Raw genomic sequence first — 6,477 nt, 5'->3', positions numbered from 1 at the left:
AATTACTTACCCATCAGTATGCATAACACGATTGCAGCGGCCTTCTTCAGGGTCTACTGAGTAGACACGGTACCATACCCAGAAAACTTTTCTGTTGACTGACTGGCTGGGAGCCTTCGCAATTATATAAGCCACTAAGACTTATCGCTGAGGAGCTATAACCAATCAAGTGAAAAACTGTTCAACTAGCCCCGCCCTACCCTACAGAGAAATAACATGACGACTGAGTGTTGTTTTACAACGTTAATTATAAAATAAACTACAACATTAATCCTAAAAGTTTCTGTCAATGTACTGTTCAACAGAAGACACGGAGTGCGTCACAGAGTTTTCTTCATGTCAGTAATAGACTCTACCACATTTATATCTTCGAGATATGTAATATGTTCGGACAGGTAGCTTACTACTTGTCTGCAATCACGTGACTGACTGTTCTGTGGTAATGCTACAAATAAAATAACACATAAAGCAGTTCCTGCGTCAGTCACTTATTTTTTTGCCACTACACGTTTCGATGGTTCACACCACTATTTTCAGGTATAAAATTGTTTATTTACAATTGCTGGTAGTGGTGAACAGTACAGACGTCATTTCACAGTAGCAGATCGAGTGCAGTGTAGGTTATTTTGCGTCTTTTGCGAATGATAAAAATTGTTTATTTAGAAAAGGCACTTTTACAGATTCGTAGGGTTTTTTTGGTCAAAGTGTTATATTCACGCTTTTCTCTAAATTTGAGAAACGACAAATGAATAAATATACTGTGAATCAATTGTCAAAATACAATTTTTTAAGAAGTCTCATAAACAATGACTTCAGAAATTCAGTTCCCGGGCGCAACAAAACATTTAAGCGAATTACTTACACAAAGCGAAAAACATCTTATGGTAAACGAAATGTCCCGTCTACCAGGCTAGAACGTAGGAAGTCAATTTTCTAAGGCAATAGCAAAAAAGTTTCGTGTTCTCATTAGGAAATTTAAAAAAATGGAAAATGTAAGGAATCACGTAATAAAGTTTCAATTATAGTTTGACGACCGCTTATACGATGATAAACATACGTTACTGCAGTATTTCATTTAGTGGTTAAACAAATAGTGGTTTTTAAAGTGTTTCTTGAATAGAAATAAGGTCTAAAAATGAGAAAACAGGTCAGGCGAAATTTAAACAGTTGAATTGCCTTATTTCAGCGTGTTGAAGTTCATTGTTTTTGTTGCCTGCGCTCATTAAACACAAGGTCGTTAGGTACTATAATTATATGTAGTTCCGCTTTTCATTCACTTTACTACCCGTGGTTACTGTCAAATTACTTCGCCTTCAAATATAACAAAGTATTCTTTAATTATGACTAATGAAAATTAAATGGAGATGGGCAGGATATATAGCCAGTTGAATGCGCCAACGAAGTTCCTTGCTGGATTCCAGGATTAACACTAGGCCTGCGTGGCTTGATGGGACGTGGATGCGGCATTAGAAAACGGGCAGGAAAAAGTGTGCCTAAAATGACAGTCAATAGGTCCTATTCCTTAACCAGAAATGACACAGACCATTGTACAATTATCTGATGCAAAAAAATTTAACCCTAGATTACTAAATCCTCGTGAAATTTACGACTGCAGTTAGTACCAATTCGCAATTCTCGACAATCTGGTGTTGTCAGTAAAACAGCACATTTTGTCTTTGTTTTATAAGTGACATGCAATCCGAGACCTTTTAATTGTAATTAGCTAATGCATAAACAATAAATTATGATTTCCTTTGAATAAAAGATGGTGTGGTGAAATTAGCGATGGTTTAGTAACAATGTAACATTTTCCCGCCTTCAGTGTTCAAAGGTTAATGTGGTCCTCATTCTAAAACGCAATTCTATAAATGTTCTCATTTTGTAGGTCTGTTTAAAGATTACTGGACTAGCAGACTGTACAAAAAGTTGCTCTACGTTGCTCATCAGTCAGAATAATTCTCGAACCTGCTGTGCATATTCGGTCTGCAGCTCCTCTATTAGCGCACGCAAAACACTGCTAATTGGCTCCCCCGTGCTATCTCGTCTCAAGACGTCTGCGTCAGCGGGTTACAGGTTAGGCCGACACGGCCTGCAGACCGCTCGCCCGGGCTCCTCTCTCTGGAGAACTCAACGAGGCGATGTCCGGACTGAATTCACCTTTCTTCATTATTAGGGGGACTAGATTTTGAGACAAGGTTTTGAAACTAAAACTAGGGAATTCTGTGTAATGGAAGACCGAGAAGGATTAATATGACGAGGAATACCGCATTTAGAATAACTATCAAATCATTACGCGACAGAACTGCAGCAACAGAGGAAACACTAGCATACTACTCATTATAAGTAATGAAAAAGCTGAAATCGCTTTTTTCTCAACTTCGTGTTCTTACATTTCTCCATATACAACATTCGCAGTGTCTTTTCAAGATACAGTACCAATAGAAACGACGTTTCGAGATCCTCTAATACTGTCTGCAGTAAACAGACTTGCCACTGCTACTGTGGACTGTTCTAGACCCGACCATCGGCTTGTATTCGGCCTACATAAGTCAAAACGATATAACGAAATCGACTGGGAATTACTTCCCTACTATGAAACACTTCTCTTCTACTGAACAAGTGCTCATAGCTCTTAAGGTATGCACTTTAGAGGCCATATTTACTGGACATATTTTTCTTGTTTTGGTCCGTAATACCTGCTTAAAAAATATGGTAACCAAAGAGCTTGTAATAGAAAAGATATGCTTAACAGCATCGAAGCTAAAGCGCTCGTAGGCCTTCAGATATTCGTTTTAGAGCCCTTACTTACAGGACATTTTTCCTTGTTTTGGTCCATACCTCTGAAAGCTGCCTACCCTATAGTTTTAGCAACAACAGTATATGTACATGTATTCCATTGTCAGAGATATCAGAATGATTTTCGCATATAACTTTCGACTCAGTTGTGGCGGGATCACGGTCCTTTACCACAAATTGATACTTTTACCCTTCTGCATCATCCTTGAAAGTTTGTAACTTCACCACGAAATAGCCCTGTATATGAAACGACTTGACAGTACGCTAGTACTTTTGCAAGTGTCCGAAAAACACCGAATTTGCCTCACATTAGTGATTATATCCCTGCTAATTCGTCCTTTTTTCTGCTATTTCTGCGTATTTACTTTCTTCTTTTGCGACCTAAAGCACAATTTTTCTTACTGGTGACACTTTGAAATGTTTATTTAACGCATTTTACGTACTTGCTCCCAGTTTATTAAATAAATGGTAGACTGAGTAAGAAGGGGGAAAAAGGAGATCAGAGAATAAATGTACTGTAAAGCAAATACAGTTGGTCATGTAACAGTCAACACATATAACACCATTAAGAAAAGTGGAAAGTGACACAAATGAAAGAGTTTGGGGACATGTTTACTAATGTTTTACGCTTCTTAATCAAATGGTGAAGAAACTAAATTGAAGGGAAAACACACCAAAGAAGATGAATGTGTACTTTTTTAGTTACGCCATTGTGTTTATTTGATTTGTGCAGAAAATATATTTAAGCTGAATGCAGAAATTGGTAGTAGGTGCTGTGGAAAATTAAAAATAGTTGGTATAGCCACACACGTCCAAATTTTTCTCTTTCTAAACATTCCTCTTCAAAGTATTTTAAACATACATTGGAATATTTTGTGGGGACAAAATTACTCCTCCTTATTTTCTGGAACCACGTCTTTACTCATTGCCGCGCGGGATTAGCCGAGCGATCTCAGGCGCTGCAGTCACGGACTGCGCGGCTGGTCCCGGCAGAGGTTCGAATCCTCCCTCGAGCATGGGTGTGTGTGTTTGTCCTTAGGATAATTTAGGTTAAGTAGTGTGTAAGCTTAGGGACTGATGGCCTTAGCAGTTAAGTCCCGTAAGATTTCACACACATTTACACATTTTTTTTTTTTGTCTTTACTCATTGTTCATCCTTCGGGAAGCTACAACATAAATCACACATAATCATTCTCTATGTCCTAGACACACTTAACATGGTCTCCTACTGTAACTTTATAGTAAACAAAAGGTTTGGACACACATATTATACGAAGACAATTACAGACTCCCACTCTGTTGAATTTATCTGTCTCCCGTCTTTCAAATCTATATACATAATCGACAAGTCACTGATAAATGCATGGAGGATAGTATTTGCTGAAAAAACTAACCATTCCCCTTCCTGTTCCCCTAGCAAATTTACGAGAGGAAGCGATTGTTTGTAAGCTTTTGTACGAGCCGTAATATCTATTATATAGTCATAAAATCGTAGAAAAATAGGTCTTCAGAATCAAGCCTTAATTATAATGCGTCTCGAAATTTTTAAACATAGTACCCAAGAAAGGTTACTATCCCTCCTTTCGCACATTTTTCTTTGCATCCGTAGCAACAACTGTAATTCACCATCGCTATTACACTATCAACAAACGGTGAAAACATAACAAAAACTCTTGATAATATAAACTTCAAACGCTGAGGAAAGCACACACGCTCAGCGAAGTCCCGAAAGCACTTGACAGAACGCAATGCTCGCTCCAGAGATATTTATTCTATGATAGCCGCCGTTTCCACGTTAAAGCTGTTGTAACATTCTGAGTGCAGCTGCAGCGTCGCGTATATTCGACGCAGTATCTACGCGCAGTGTCGGAGCACTGTGCAGAACACCAGGGACACATTAAATAAACAAATTTGGGCATATCAACGGTGGTTGGCCCAATTCTAAAAAGAAGCATTATAAAAGTCACAACGAGTCATAATCCGAGACGGAAAGATCGAGTGAGTTCAAACGGACCGTGTGCGTAGGGTCCCAAAAGTTTGGGCACTTCATTACGTATGCGGTGAACCACTGGAAAGAGGCCCCAGAAACATATGTAGTAATTCCGCTGAAATTGCGCCGTGTTAATTTGCGATGTTTGACGTGGCAACACTGCGCTCTGCAACTTCGTTTGAGGCAACAGTGTGCTTTGTGGCTGGAGCTCAGTGTTCAAAAATGTTTAATGAAAGACAATGTATCGCTATTGTATGGAAGAGCGCGTGTTTCTTGTGAAACAATATTGGATTACTGCTTCCATTACGACAGGTCAACGAATGTTTGTTGAACGGTTTGGTGACCCGCATATACCGTCGAAATGCTGCATATAAACGTTAGTGAACAAGATGAAGAGCTGTGGAACGTTATTGCATCTGCACGGCAGGGGAGAGGGGAGGAGGGACGACCGCCATTACGGCATTATCGGAAGAAAAAAGAGGCTGACGTCAAACAACGATTGTTGGCAAAGTCTGTGTTTCTCAGGAATGTGGAACGTCACGGAGCTGTGAAGAAAGCCGACGAGTATCCATACAGGAACTGAATGTCAGTGACTAAGACAAACGCATTACGTTTTTTCGTTGGTTTCTGCAATTTATTGCTCAGAGGCCTGGATTACAGCAGCACACACGGTTCAGTGATGTATCGTGATTCCACCTCTCTGGCTATGTAAACTCTCAGAATGCACGTTTGTCGTGTAACGAAAATCCACATACACTGTTGAGCAACCCCTGCATTCACAAAACATTGATGTGTTATGTTGAATATCACAGCGTCGCGTCATCGGACCAGTTTCTTTCTAATCTGCTGTGACAAGTGAAGTTTACATCTCAATGTTTCGGGAATTTGTAAACCAGCTGGACGATGAAGAACTTACCTTCGGCTCGTACCAGGAGGACAGCGCTACATGTCACACGCCTCGGGTGGCCCTGGCTCAGGTCGAATCATTTTTCGCCGGCAGAGTGATTCCGAAAGAACTGTGGGTCACCTGATTTAACGCCGCCTGACTTTTTCCCCTGGTGTGGCTTAAACGCAAGGTCTACAGGAACAAACCACACAACTTGAAAGATTTACGACAGAACATCATTCGTGAAGTCCAGGCAGTGACGCCAGAGGTTCTGGTAGCAACATTCGAGAATCTGCAGCGTCGTATTCAATAGATGTTCATTTCATTTCCTAACTTTTTATCCAAATCCTTTCCAAGAGTAATTTTAGCAAATATTTGTTTGTGGGGCCTCTTTCGAATGGGCCCTCCCGTACTTCTAGTATCTTACTGGTATGTGTTAACGCAAGAACATCGTTCTGGTAGCCCTAATAAATTAAATAAAAAGAAACAGTCAAACTCTAAAAGGAACTGGACTAACCAGTCATCTGTATGCAGTCAAAATGTTCACAAGATATTCGTTGATCAAATTTTACTCGTCAAAATACTGTACAATTCTTTACTTGTCAGCGAGCTAGTATCTCTCACAAATGAAAGGCTGCATAGTACGTCACACAGTGGTACGATGATTGCAGTAAGAAAGGCAAGTTGCAAGATACTTAAAACTCACAGAAACGTAATGCAAATTCGATATGAATCATTATGATTGCTTCACACTTTCCTCTAAGACATTGTTCCTCTTCTAAATATATAACTGACCACTACATCA

This window comes from Schistocerca gregaria, chromosome 4, assembly GCF_023897955.1.
Source record: "Schistocerca gregaria isolate iqSchGreg1 chromosome 4, iqSchGreg1.2, whole genome shotgun sequence".
NCBI lineage: Eukaryota > Metazoa > Arthropoda > Insecta > Orthoptera > Acrididae > Schistocerca > Schistocerca gregaria.
Note: the sequence above shows the minus strand (reverse complement) of the source record.